Source organism: Pagrus pagrus (genome assembly GCF_965226575.1).
Source record: "Pagrus pagrus genome assembly, chromosome: 11".
Taxonomy (NCBI): Eukaryota; Metazoa; Chordata; class Actinopteri; order Spariformes; family Sparidae; genus Pagrus; species Pagrus pagrus.
The window spans coordinates 19376652-19391915 of NC_140195.1; the positions used below are offsets into that span (position 1 = coordinate 19376652).

General features: G+C 39.7%; 1 protein-coding gene across 3 annotated transcripts in view; it reads left to right on the forward strand.

The window, feature by feature from the left end:
* The first annotated feature begins 8039 nt into the window (after window positions 1–8039).
* The window catches only part of cntn3a.1 (contactin 3a, tandem duplicate 1), an 84980-nt gene continuing 77755 nt past the window's right edge, over window positions 8040–15264 (forward strand). For all 3 annotated transcript variants that reach the window (XR_014623556.1, XM_084366597.1, XM_084366598.1), the window contains exon 1: window positions 8040–8647. The gene's annotated coding sequence lies outside the window, so the exon portion shown is untranslated. The remainder of the gene's footprint in view (window positions 8648–15264) is intronic.

Below are 15264 nucleotides of genomic sequence, written 5' to 3' on the forward strand. Positions count from 1 at the left end.
TGCTGCTAACTGTTCCTGCTGTTATGGTCAGTCAGGAGTGTTGATGTTAAGGACAGGAGCTTTAGACCATCAGGAGGAGGATGTTTTCTGTGGGAATCAAAATCAGAATGGGCACACGAACTGAACTGGGCTCAGCAGCACCATTATAAGGAACAAACTGCTTGTCACTGAGCCAGTATCAACTAAAAGGCCAAATCTGCACAAAAACAACAAGAGTACATTTTAGTCCTGGAGCATTCAGGTCTATTATTGTCCCCCAGGGATACATATTTGCACTCATAAGATACAAACTATATATGCACCCTTGTTAAGGGGTAGAAATGGGTGTACCCTCGAGGGTACAGGTGTTGGACCCCTAAAAGTTCAAATTTATCACATTATTTCTGACAGTGTAGGAGATACAAAAGCAAGTGTCATCATCTGAGGGTGAATATTATAAAAATGTAATTATTTTGAGGTATATTTCAACATGTAGTGTATATCCCATGAAAGTGGCTCCTGTAAAACAGCGTACATCGAGACAAACTGTTTGTTTTTTTACTGGATTCATTTTAAGCACTTGTCTCTGACTTAATCATCCTGCATATCCATCCAGACACACCAGCTTCTTGATGTGTGTGGTTACCTGTCACTGCAGTTATACTGTCTTCTCAGGTATTAACTGGAAAAAAGACAGATGCCAGCACAACCAAATAACCAGAAATGGGCATTTCTGGTTTGGAACTGCTGCTGCTACCTTTCCTTGACCCACTGTGATTTAACATCATAATGTAGGCTGCAAGAAAAAGATGGCAGATGTTAATCCCTTTGCAGTCAACAAACATGGATAAACATTTATGTCTGCTTGATGCAAATTAAATAAAACAAAATGTCTACCATGAAGGTGAGGAAAGTTAGCATGACCGAAAGAGCAGATTGACTTTGAGGAGTTGTATTTAATATCCTCGCATTAATGGATGATGTTTTACTGAATACAGTCATTATCACAACAACTTTTTAATTTGCTTTGCCCGTCAATTCATTATAGAATGACTTCTTTTCAAGGTCTGAGATGAGAGCGAGGAATCTAATCAAAAGCAGCATACAACTACTGTAAATAGCATAAGAAACACTGATGATCACAATAGTAGAAGAATGTTTTGATATCATTTTCTTTTAATGACCGTAGCTCATTAAGTTCTGGTTAAATACATGAACATATCAATCATGCTGCTTCTATACACACAAAATACCCGCAAGTGGGTGGCTTTTGTTTGTACGCTCATCCACAAAAACATAAAAATAAATATAGACACATACATCCCTCCCCTATACACCTTTCACAGAAATAAGTGAAAACACCTCAAGGGCATGCATTTACACACAAATGCACGTACCTGCTATGCAACACACATACAACCTTTTCTGTTTTGAATGCTCAGGAAAGATGGAGTCAGTTTGTTTGAAGAGCTAGCTGTCACCTCACATCTCAAATACTTCACTACTTAACTACTACGGTGACTAAAAACTGCAGGAGAAATGGGTATCAGATGAATGTTTTTTGGTGCTTTTCAGATTCCCTTTTTAGAAGTGTGATGTGTTTCAGAAATGTATAATTTGCACACACACACACATACACACAAATCAAAATTCAGAGGGAATTTCTGCATGCAGGTTTTGCTTTGATTGTGTTACATTCAGTGGGTGTTTCGCCACGTTCCTTCATCCCCTTTCACATCGCCCCCTGGTTGCATTGAGACAGCTGGGTGCAGGTGCTGGATTGTACCCACACTTTTATAAATAAAGTTTACCAAGTCTGGCAGCAGAGTCCCTTTAGATCAGGACGAGTCTGACAAATTAATTCTGCTTATGTGTCGTTGCATATGCTGTGTTTGGACAGGTATGCAATCCTTTCATATAAACCTGTTTTAATACCCGTAGCCTGACCAGGGTTTTAAACGTATTCAGTTGGAAACTATTGTGAAACTAAAGCAGAATGAAATAACAAAATTCTGATAACGTTTCCAGCCGACGACCTCCCGACATTTGAAATGGCAATAATTGATTATCTTGAAGTAGTCTGGGTTGTAACCTCTTTTCAGAGGGACAACTACCTCCATTTCATGGTTCAAGAACTCAGCTTTTCTAAGTGAGAAGACAGATTGGCTCAAGGTTAAATGCTTTGGCTAGACAGTCATTAGTGTGCAGCAAGTGAAGGCTTGAGGTAAGAGAGAAAGCCTCTACCTCTTGATTTTCTGTGAGATACCTCCCAAAAGACAATTTGGCCCGAGGTGCCAGGAGTCACAATTCAATACCAAAGTCCACTACTTCATACTAACATGAGTAATTAAAAAAATGGTCAAGTCTCCCTGCGGAGGTATTTCTCAGCTTGCTTGGTATTATACGTGTGTCATTAGACAATAGGTTTACCTGTCAAAATACTTATTTTCCTTAATTAAGCTCAGGTCAGTTGAGCTGCACTCATAAGGAGTGTTGTCAGAGAAACTGGCAGACACTGTGAACTCAATATAATTATAACACATACCACCATGTCTAGGTTGACTGAAGTTATTTATTCACCTCAGTGCAAAACTTGCAAACACTGTGGCTTGCTCCGGTTTGCTCGTCACATGTCCAACAACAGGTAGGTGTGAGCAGCTGATTTAGCTGCAAAAAAGTGACATAAATCAAAGCACAAATCATCCTTATACAAACAGCTGTAAAGGTGTTTCAAACTAATTAATGAGATCAAAAGTTCAAAAAATAAAACAACATGGAAGCATATCTCATACAAATATTATATGCAGAACACTCGACAGCATAAGGCCTATAAAGGACATCTAATGCTAATGAGCACAAGGAGAGATCTGCTGCGCTTCAACTCTTAAGGTATTAAGGAAAATTAGCAGCGCATCCAAAAAAAGATTCCATCATGGACTCAAATTCTGGACCTCACTTAGACATTTCGGCTCTACAGTAAAAGGTGTGTATCCAGTGCATTCCTCTCCTTCCATTAGCTGTTAATGATGTTGCATTGTCAACATACCTATGTTCATTATCAACATAATGATTTACAGGATACTGAATTAATCTGCACAGTGCTCACTTTTAATGTATTTAGTTTACTTCTGTACAATATCCGCTTTAGGATTTCACTCACTAATGGGCAGTTATAAGTTGAGTTATTCATTATTGATCACAGTACGACATTCGTCTTCTGCATTTAAAGTGGAAACAAACAGCTTTTTTCATGTTGCAGCCCAACAGCAACATACATATTTTGAATGCAGGAAAACAACACAGGCGTAATTGCCCATGCAAGCAGGAAGAAAGCCCCACACAGAAAGGCCCTGCCCATTCTGGCTGTGAAGCAACAGTGGTAACTGCTAAGCCACGGTGCTGCACAAGTATCAAAATCCATTAACAGATTATTAAAGTCTATTTTATTCAATGCATTCTTCCTCCTTGTCAAAAGGCATGCAATCATGTGTCCTTCAAAAAACATGTGACGATGGCAAGGTTTACACTTACATTTTTAATTGCTGCTCAATGTTGATCATTGAAAATGGTATTTGTCTTCACTTGAAGTATATCTCAACAGAAAGTCACCATTCATTTGCACATGAAGGACACTCTTTCTGTTGCCTGCGTCAGTGACTTCAGGCTGCTGGCATTCACCTTTGTCAGAACGAAGCCTGGTGCAGACGTGCTCTTTCAAACTCTCAGAGTTTGCCAATATTGCCTTGTAGTGTAGAATAAATACAGTCACATAAACCCCACACTTTGTGCTCCTTGTGTCTCTGCCAGGATCCCATTTATGCACCACAAGTCTGCCTTTAACACTATTATCCTAGACCTGTTCTCCAGCAATGTGTTCCAGCTGTACATTTGCTCCCCTAAATGAGTGGGTGGGGATCAGACTTCCTGACAGATCGAAGGCAGCTACTTTTCAAAACCCAGGCTGCCAGCACAGGTGTACCACAGGGATGTGTACCACAGGGATGTGTGCTGCTTCCTCTCCTACATCCAGGAGAGTCCACAAGGGCTGACTGATTAGCATGCTAATTTCAGTGGATATCTATTTCATTCTGTTGATTTTTTTTTTTTGTTCATTTTTTAATGTTTTTAACTAAAATTCCAACATCTTGCACCTTTAACTTCATGTTCCCCTATTCAAAGAGATAAGCACCAGGTGCTGTCTGCCTCAGAATCAGAATCATATTTATTGTCAAATATATTTTCACATACAAACAATTTGCTTTGGCATGTTGGTGCATAACAATAGACACAGCACTAGCAAAATATCAAAAGCTAAAGCAGTTCTGTTTTTCAAGGAACAATATTAAGTAAGTATGATTTGGAATATGAAAGCAATAATAATAAAACAGTGTTCAATGTGACCATTTCTAAGGGACAGTAGTTGCAAAAGTTCACAATATTTTGTTTGCAAACTTGCAACCCTGAGCAGGTGACTGAGCTGTTGACTGTCCTTCATTTGATTAAAAATGAATGACGCCATGCAGAGACAAGGGCAGGGAGGATTGCCCTAACTCAGTCAGAGCAAACCCTGGCTACCATCTGTGCCAAAAACTCTGCTCTATAGCAGACAGTACAGGGCCGGTATGAAATCCCTCTTCGCCTCAGTTGCTTCTAGCAAGCACTAATTAAAGCAGTCTCACCTAAAATGCAGGTTGAAGAAAGGAAAATGAACAAATAAAAATGATGTGAAAATCAGGAGTAAAAACAGGATTTTTACAGTGAGGTGATTTCAGATTATACATCACTGCTACCATGGAGATGCAACAAATAGTGTGTCAGGATGTTAAGAAGATTTTTATGGCTAATGAAAAAAATTGCTTGTTTACTTTTGAAACAATAAGAAAGTATTTAAAAGACAAATAACAAATGGGGGATAATGAATAACATTTTTGTTGTGTTAGTTAACTGAAGTTTAACTGATCTTGGAAAATCAAGAGCAGATCTAAAGAGGCTTGACATGTAACAGTATGGCACGTGGGTGAAACTGTCAGTGATTAAAGACAATATTTTATTTAACGTTGTTTTGCGTGCGTCTGCAAGAGAGCAGCAGTGTGACACCTCTGCAGAGAATAATCTGCCTCTTCCCGCTCTCAGAGAGACGGCCCTCAGAATGCTCGTCTTTCTGACTCCCGGCTGCGTTGACAAGTTACTCATTTCAGCATCTCATTTTCTGCCTCGGGACAAACGTAATTCACGTATTTAAATGACATCTCCCAAACAACAATGAAAAGCTCATTTTCACATAGAGACGGTTGCATGCTGTATCTGTCCCCTTGGAGAGCAGAGGGAAATGAGTAAAACCGCATGAGGTAAAATTCAGTTAGTTTTTCTTTGGAAGAAATCATCAGCCTAAAACGATAAGAAAACTTCCCTCCAGTGTTGCGCATTAAAGAATTCATGAAAAATTCAAGCCTAGTTGCAGATATTTGTGTTTAGGGTGTCTATACTATTAAGTGTTCCTCGGAGCTTTCATGTGCCATTATTAGCTGTGTGTATGGGTGGCTAAGGAATACTAAATGTTCATTCAGTAGGTTAATCCAAATAGTCTTTTTTTCCCCCTTTTTGCCTTTCCAAGGCTCAGCAGGGCATTCAGTAATTTCTGCTGTAATTATCACTCTCCCATTGGCTCAAACAGAAGTAGATTCTCTTAAATCCCACTCAACATTGAGTGGATTATGAGCCAGAGGCATAGCGCATATAACACATTCTGACTACTCCAACTTTATGAACTGGCAGTCTGTCCTGCTTTGTGCAGTCGAAGTGCAGAAATGATAGAAACAAATGCAAGTTTCATCTGGCAAAGATGCGTTAATCTCTTGCTTTTATGTCTCATGCTAATTGTGTGTTAATTTACCAACGTGCACACAGGGGGTGGACAAATAATGTTAACACCTCATGTGAAATTGCTGAAACTGTGAATAATTTTATCACAGTTACAACCGCTGCTACAAAGGTGCGGTACCATAATCATCACTCCATTGTGTGACTTTCAAAGCAGCAGGACACAAACAGATCTCCAGAGGCATAAAGTGTATCTTCTGTTACCTAACGCCAATTGCATCTGGAGAGAAAAGAGGCAAAATTATTTAATTTGCCAGTCAAATGCACATGAGCGTTTTTGTTTTTTTTTACCTTAAAAAAACGGCTTTGAAATCATTTTGATGGTTCGGTGTCTTGTAATAGGGTGAGTGGTGTCTCTGTCTCAGCCACTCTGCCACTCATCACTTATTTCTGCACTATGTAACTTCAGTGAGAGGGTAGGATCACCGTGTTAAACACAAGTTTACTTTCGAAACATAACCTAATGAGTTTTGTTTGTAGTTAGCACCTACAGTATATCTGACATACATCTAAATTGTTACAGACCTTCATCTTCTTTGTGAAGGACCTGGGTCAGATTTCTGTCTCCACTACAGTAGCTAGTATTACATTAGAAATGAGGTCCGCCAACATAAACAAACAACCAGCTTCGAGCGCTACACGGAAGATCCACAGAGCCCCTTTAAGTACAGTACTCTACACAGTACTGTATAGACGCTACTGCTACCCCTCAAGCAGGGGTTTAGTTCAAGCTTTAAGTGTCTTTCAAGTGTTTATTATACCATTTTTCCTGTAGCTGATGTAAGCCAACATGCTGTTGATAGTGGCTGGAGGCTGTAAGCCAATAAAATAACAACCTTCAAGTTCAGCCATGGCCACTTCTCTAAAAAGTAGGCCTACATTTACTCCAACAGATCTTTAGCTATTTGGACTTTACTTAAGTATTTCCATGTTATACTACTTCATACTTCTCCTTCACTACCCTTAGAGAGATATAGCTCCACTAGATATGTTTGACAGCTGTAGTCACCACCGCAGACTCTGCACACCCACACAGGTGTTTCCATTGACTCTGGCTGATTAGAGCTCTGGCCAGGTGTATGTTGAGTGGAGCGAGCCTGAGAATAGACCCTTTTCCCAGCACACATTCAGAGCAGGAAAGGTTCAGGTGGAATTTATAACAAAAATGACAGCTGTATTCTATTTAGGGGAGCCACTTCCAGAGCTCTGGTAGCCTATTGTGCATGCCCACTCACTGACATGGCTGACTGGGACACTTAATAGAATGGAGCTCCTTGTTAACATTTTTGGTCAAACCTGTGCTTTTCCTGCTTTGACAAGTCAAGATGTCTGCCGTGAAAAGGGTCTATTTTGTGACGACACCAAACTTTATGCTCTCACAAGGTATCATTTATAAAGATGTAAATCAAGCACGGTTTGTACAGCAGAGGCATAAGTGAAAACCCCTGTGCGTTAAAATGTTTCATACAAAATATATAACTGCTTTACAAAATAGGATGCCTAAATTAATTGATTAAACTATCAGGCAGTGTGGGCAGCATGAGTAGGTTGGAAATTGGTCTACCTTGACCAACTAGAATGCTGTTATACTTTAATTCATCAGCAATAAATCAAATGTACAAAAGATAATACTGAAAGAGTCGTCTCTGCAACTTTTACTTTGACACTTAAAGGTTAATATTTTGAATATTTCTGAGGTGATGATACAATAATATTTATTTTTTCCATAACTGAATAAACAAGCTGTTCTCAGAGGACAATAAGTTCCCCAGACCTTTCTAGCTCTTTGAAGCTAGAAAGGTGGCAGGGTCAGCCAAATATAAACAAAGTAAAACAGTATGAAACTGTTTGTTTATTCAGTTTATTCAGTCATGAAAACAAAGAGTTTAAACGGGATGATGAATCTTCCTCTTCAAATATATTTCCCAAAACTAAATTGTGCACCTTTATTACTTTTTCTGATAACATGTAGGCCACCCTGTTGTTTTGTTTTAAAGAAAATGTTGCATGCAGGATATTGTATAGTGTTTCATATTCAACTTCATGTAAAAGCGTACATCCCAACAAAGAATATAAAACTTGTTTATTTTAGTCTTTATTTAATTAATTCCCAGGAAAAGAGCGCAAAGGAACATAACACATGCAGTCCTTTCTAGGCTGGTGAGGACGGGACATCGTGGAGAACAGACTGTGAACCTGCAGCGTGAACACAACACACCTACAGTGAATCCACCTCTGTCCCATGTGCCACTGCCGCCGCTCGCGCGCAGACAACTACAGTCCTCATCCTGTGGACGAGCCGGACGGTCACACTGACTGAACACCGCCGACTGAACACTTTCTGCGCCGAAAAAATGAAACTAAACTGCGAAATTTAACAGCAACTGCACGCCGCAGACGTGTTTAATTACAAGCCTCCAAACGCTGCGGGGTTCGGTTCGAATGTGCCTGGCGGGTTAGGGGGACCGGGACTGCCGGGGTGCCCTGAGTGAATGTGCCGGGGAGCGGAGAGAGGAGAGCGGTCGGAGGCTGCTCGCTGCCACTCGGACTCTGAAAGCACCGAAGGCGCTCGGTGTGGACGACAGCGTTTCGGGTAACCGAGAGGAGAGTTTGGGGGGCCGTTTTTCTACGAGAGCAACGTCCGCACTTTGAAGAGACCAACTTCAGTGTCGCCGTCGACTCGATGCTGGGAGCTGCAGCCGGGCTGAAGGAGTGAGGAGATGCGCGGTGTAACATGGATATCCGAGAAGGGATAAACATCGGCGAACACCACAGGGGACGTACACAGGTAAATAACTCCAATACCCTTCTCTATAAAGTCTCTTTTTTGATATTCATAACCTGCTCTGCTCTATTTGGGTCTGTGCTGCGTGTCTACACAAACTTCTACTCAGTAAAGCAGTGTCAGACCTTTATTTTTCACATTCATTCAACAATATGAGCACACGGGCTCTCATCCTCAGACTATAGCAGGCAGCAGTTCACACACATACAGTATTTACTACATGCTCAGCCTGTAACTGCACATGCATGAATCGTGTCCATGCCTCTACGTCCATGTGTCAGTTAGAAAATAAATAAATAAATGCAGTAACAGATTTCCATTTCCCTATTGAGTTGTACAATTTCCACATAATCCATCAGAGATAATAACATTCTCTGTGTCCTCTAATTGCCACGGCCATTATTTATACCATGCATCGTTTTTTTCTATAAGAGGGCACAAATCCACCTATCAGTTCTTCCTCATTTAAATCCTCTGGCTGGCAGAACTCATTTGTCGTCAGTGATCAACAGGGGGATTGGACTCAGTCCAGTCTCATCATCTCTCCCTCTCTTTGATTGCACCGAGCCTGATTGCAGCTCAGATTGTCTGAAGTCCTTTAGCGTGCGACTCTGCTGGAAATGGTTATCCTCCTGAAATCAAGTGTCCATATGTCTGAGAGGGAGCTGCCTTGCACATCATGATGCCGCTATTAAGAGAATTAGAGGTGGTTGCAGGGATCTTTTGACAATTAACTCTCTCCTGTCCTACACTTAACAGTTTGTGTCATTTTCAACCTCGCTGTTTGCAAGGAAGTCTCGGTGTTGTGTTTCATGCTGACTTTATGCCAGCTGGATGTGCCTCGGACATAACTGTTACAACCAAAAGCTGTGGTTTAATTCCCTGCACAAACACAACAGTTGAGCGCAGTTGCTCTTCTTACCTTTTCTATCCAAGTGGTTGGAATAGTAGAGCTACTACACATCTCCTTGGGGAAGCATGCTTATGGCTGGACACGTTTCTGATGATGTCACTGGCTCAGAATGAAGAGGAGGGTGGAACATGAAGTTCATAGTAGATCACTGAACGGAGCCTGTTCTGCATTAGAAGTGGGAAAACAGACTTGTTGGTTGATGCAGGTAATGTTATGTGCATTCTGATCGTGTGCATGCAGGGGTTATTATTTTTCCAGCATTTTAAGCAAGGGTAGTCCTATGATTTACATGGTTTCTTCAGAAAATCTGTTTTAGTATCTCTGCTGTTCATTCTTCAGCATTTTATCTGCAGACACAGAGCTAAACTCATCTTTATCATTTATTCAAAACTAAGCACATTTGGGACAGAGACAGTTATAGTTTAAGGAAACCACTAAATAAAATACTAAAACTGCAGCATGCAAAAACATTTCGATCTATGTAGACCTATATTGCCTTCAAATGTTTGAAAACCCTGATTCATAATGCAGATCAAAATACCTTCTTCTGCTACCTGGGTTGTTTTCCCATTTCACATGCACACCTGTGTGTAGTGGGGTACTACAAAGTTCATTGTCCAGCCTGCTTTTGTGTCAGCGACATCATCAGAGACTCGTCCATCCATAAAACATAATCTTCTGCTGGCAGAGAAAAATCATGCAAGTCACAGAAAAATGATTCCTCCTCCGCACAAAATCTCTATATTTGTAATACGCTGCTTTTGAAGTTATTTCTGTGCTTTCGCACTTTTGGTCAAATGTTCAAAACAATTCAACAGGATTGTTATATAAAGTGAGTGAAATGGATAAGGGGTGCAACCAGCTAAAATGTTTCCATGTTGATTAATCTGTTGTGTTGAGAATTTTCTAGATTTAAAAGTCAGAAAATTGTAGAAGATGTGGATCAGTGTTTCCTAAAGCCAAAGATGATGTCCTCAGCTGTCTTGTCACCAACCTAAAGATATTGTAAGATATTTACATTTGAATCAGAGAATTTTGACTCTTTTCTTCTTAAAGGAGACAGATTCTGCTCATATTTCAACATTTTATCTTGAATTACTACTAGAATAGGTTCACATGCTTTAACACTCTAAAAACACATCAGTTTTCTCATACTGTCCGTGTCCAGTGCTGCAGCTCTGTATCCCCCCTCTGTCTGAAACACTCTGTTTTAGCTCCTGTCTCTTTAAGGCACCCCTTCAGAATACGTGGTCTGCTCTGATTGGTCAGCTCACACACACTTGAGCTAGCACTGCCTACCGCATCTCCAGTTAGCTCTATTGCGTTTTCACCTTTCAGTTGACGTCACTTCTACCATGAATGTAGGCATAAATTATGAAAATGTGTGACATAGTGACGTTGTGTGATGTCAAGAAGTCACGGAGGTAAAGGTGGGACTACTGACGAGGCGTTTCAGGCACTTCAGGAGCAGCGTTTTCTGTTGAAGAGAGGACTTTCAAGACCTTTTACATGCATAAGAACCTATATAAATACTGAAGGAAAGGGGGAAAAATGAAAAAGTATAATAGGTCTCCTTTAAAAAATATCAATCAAATTAGTTGATAATTGTCTAACAGTTGTCAGCTACAAAAAGGATTCAAGTGAACTGAGAAATGAATGTCTGAATGATTTTTTAGATCTTGACCACTCTAACAAGACATGAGCAGCATCAGTTTCCTGTATGTTTGTTCCACAACTGATGAGTGCTCTCTCCACAGCTCTGTGGAAATTGCATATTATGTACTAATTCTAAATGTGTAGTAGAAGTCTTTAGTGTTAAAATGAGGTGCGATATCCATAAAAATGAAAGCACAAAGACAGACTCTCAATATGAGATTGCGGTGTTGATAGACTTCACAGCATGGGGAATCATAAAAGTCAGATAAAAAAGATATTCACTTGCTATTTGTGTTTTGTTTGCTTTGTGCTATTTTGCTATTTTGAGTTTTCACTTTCTGAAATTGAAAGAAGCATTCTCAAGTTGTGGTGGGATTGATAGACATAGCTGCACGTCTTGTATTATTTCCTGTTTTTACAAGCAAGTAAAATATATGAACTACTTCTGTTGTAATGTCAACTTTAGATCAGATATGAACTGTATCGCTTTGAAGATTTTTGTAATCTGACACTTAAGGTTTGCTGTCTGTAAGAGGATCTTTCATTACTCACAGTAATAATATCCCACCTCTTCTCCATCATGTGCTTAAAATTGCCTCCCATGGTAACTGCAGAGTTCCACCAAAGTGTTTTGCCAAAGACCTAAATCTGTGCATTTAATGAAGTATTAATTGGCAGGCTTTTAAATCCTAATGGGATCCATAATTAGTACCCTAGTAAAGACGGGTGCACTGGAATAGTCAATCACTTGTGCCTACAAACTCTTTGAGTCAGAGTTAGCATCAGTTGTGAGATGAACACACAATATGTGTACTGCAGGTGCCTTATTGGAGTGATTAAAATCTAGGCCACTCCAGTCACATCAAGTTTAGTTCCAACAAAATAAAAAGTCACAATTATTTTTCAATTCATGTAAGTCTGTGACTTATTTTAGGGTATTAACAATGACTCCACTGCTTGAGGTTTAACTGTTTAATGAATAATGCATAAATAAAGGGTTTTCAGAAAGTTTCTGACTGTGTTTTGATGAATAGCTCTATATCGGTGTAAATTATTACCATATACTGCGCTCATTACGTCGGAGCATGCGTGCAGGCAGGAAGAACCTTTCAACATACTCAGTCGCTCCTGTCACAGGGGAGATTGGGATGAGCTCTTTCGTGGAGAGCCCCTGGTGTGGTCTGGAGGAATGAAGAAGCTGGCATGTGTTATGTCATGCCTGCGGCTTGTGTGCTTAGATCAAAACACCATTAGTCTCTTTGTCTTGTGCCACTGTTTGAGGTGGAATCTTGGCTCGGGAATACGTTGGCACTTCCTTGACTCCCGTGGCGTGCCATTTGTGAAGAATGACAAAAATTGGGTTGGCACGCACCAAAGCTTCTGCTCAACAAAGTTATGAGCGCATTGGATATTGGCGCATAGATTCTTGAAGAGCAGAGGGAAGTTCAGGTAATGTTTTTGGTGGATTTTTCATGTCGGTGCAACTTTTAAAGTACCCTTGAGTTCAATGTTTACAGTCAGTACAAACAGAAGTAAGCACCTCCAAAACACCTTTGGTTTTTGTGGTTGTACAGGAGGCTACAAGCACGTTTTGAAAAATATTTATAAAACTTCAAAGAACAGAACTTCGATACCTTTATGGCACCGACCAAATTACCTAGATACTATCAACTATCGAAAAATGTCTTGTCATTAGATACTAAATTTCGGGAGTTAATCTTATCAGCGTCACTGAGCCAATAAAGCAAGCTTATTGTGCCACGATCAATAATGCGGGTGATTGGCTGTCTCGAGGCCTGCAGGTAAAACGCTAAGTTATGGCAAGAGACTGGGCTCACCATGTGTATGTGTAATGTAATCACTGTTAAAATTGGTATCGAAAAAACTATCGTTTAGTAACTGGTATCAAAATGTTTTTGTCGAACAAGCTCTGTTCTTGGTCACTATTTTCATTTTCAAACAAAAATGTCAAACATTTGTGGGTTACAGGCTCTTAAATGTGAGGATTTGCTGCTTTTCTTTGTCATTGGGTCATTGTCAATACCAAAATTATGCAGTAGAAAATTCAGATATCGACACACCAGCTGGTATACACACATTAATTCAAATGAATCCTCAAATGTGGTAATCAAACACAGCAAAGTTACACAGCAAAGATACTAAACCGAGGCATGATATTTGACAGTTCAACAATAGCTTTGTCTAAAATGACATCAGTTATAATTATAAATGACCCCAAACATCTTTTTCAGCATTAAAATGTTCAAAAAAACTTTTCATATCTGCTCATATCGGACAATATAGGCTAATTTCTGAGGCAGCACGGTGGCGCAGTGGTTAGCACTGTTGCCTCACAGCTGTCCACTGCTCCCTAGGGATGGGTTAAATGTAGAGTAAAAATAAATAAAAACATATCGGCCAAAGGACATGTAGATCGGGCTCTAGTCATTTATGACCTTAAATGGACCGTTGGTTGGACAAAAGAATTAATTTGAAAACATCAGTTTGGACAGATTATTCACAGTTGGTCCCACATTTGGAAACAAAATACAATGGCCTTAATTGCTGTCTAACATATTTGATTTGATAATTGAGTATTTAGTGTAAAGCAACCTCAGCACTATAAACTACTCGACTACTACTACTTGATATTATTATCGCTGCCACTCTTCCACAGAGCTGCTTGGTAAATCTTTGATTCATGTATGCGGTTAATCAATGTATGCAGGATTGAGTAGAAATTTCACGTTTCCTACTACTACTAGTCTCAACTCGAGCACCACCAGAAAATGAATTTTAAATGACTGGAGGCACTCTGAGCCGTGAGATGAGCCTCACATGCAGGAAAACACTGATCGAGCTGGTGTCTGCAGATCAAGTGAAGTCACAGCTCAGGTGATTAAAGATGCAGCATTGTATGCCATTTTTCCTCGTCTCATCTCGTTCCTGCAGAGTGTGGGAGTCTGGGCTCATTCATGATTTAGAGCTCGGGGTGTGTTTGTGTGTATGTGTGCGTGTGTGTGTGTGTGTGTGTGTGTGTGTGGGGAGGGGGGTGCCTTTTAGTGTGAATTTTATCTTCATCTGGACTCTTCAACCAACGGGACCTGGAGAACTCTTCTATTAATACGTTTTTGAGCCCTGAAAAATTGATGGCAGCCGAGAAATCAGATGTAGTGGAGAGGGTCAAATCAACTGCCATCACTGTCACGACTGTGGCTGACTGAACTACAATCTGTGGTCAGAGAGGAAGAGGAAAAGAGGTTACACTTTGAAAACACTGACATTTGGACAAGGGCTTTGTCTCTACAAATATGAGACTTTCCTCAGCTGCATTTCCTAAAAAGTCAAATAAAATGAAGTGCTCAGTGCTCAAGTTCTTTGCCGTTCCACTGCATGACATTGAAGTGTCATAAATCAAAAAGGAAAATCACAATTTCCTGCAGCACAGGTAACCTAAGGTGAGGTCATCTTATTCCTTGTTTTCTCTGACCAACAGTCCAAAATTAAAGAGATGAATAAAAATAAAAATATCAACTTCTCAAATTTGGCAAGCCAGAAGGAGCAAATGATTTTCATTTTGATTGCTTAGTGAATAATATAAATAATCATTTTTTTAGAAATCAGAATTGTTGTTGACCAATCCTCAAAGAAAAATGTAATTGCAGCTGGGTGAAATGAAAATGTACCATGATGATTTGATGTTTCATTTCAGTCAATATCAAGAACTACTTATAATTTTATTGTAGTAGACCTATTGTTAATAAAGACCAGGAGAAAAACAGTTGAATTTAACCACTTGTTTAGGGTTTAAAAAGTAATTTTTATTATTGAAATTTATCATGCAATAGTGTTAAGACTTAATTGTGCTTTTCTAAAGTATTCATATTATTATTACTACTAATACAATCCAAGAAACTGACTTTCTTTTTAGCGCTGTGCTAAACTCTCCTTTCTTATTGATAATTTCCTCACCGTCTGCTCCACTCCATGCTGTTTCTGTTGTTGTGTCACATGTCAATTGATGGCGCACACCTGTTAAATGATTGAATGT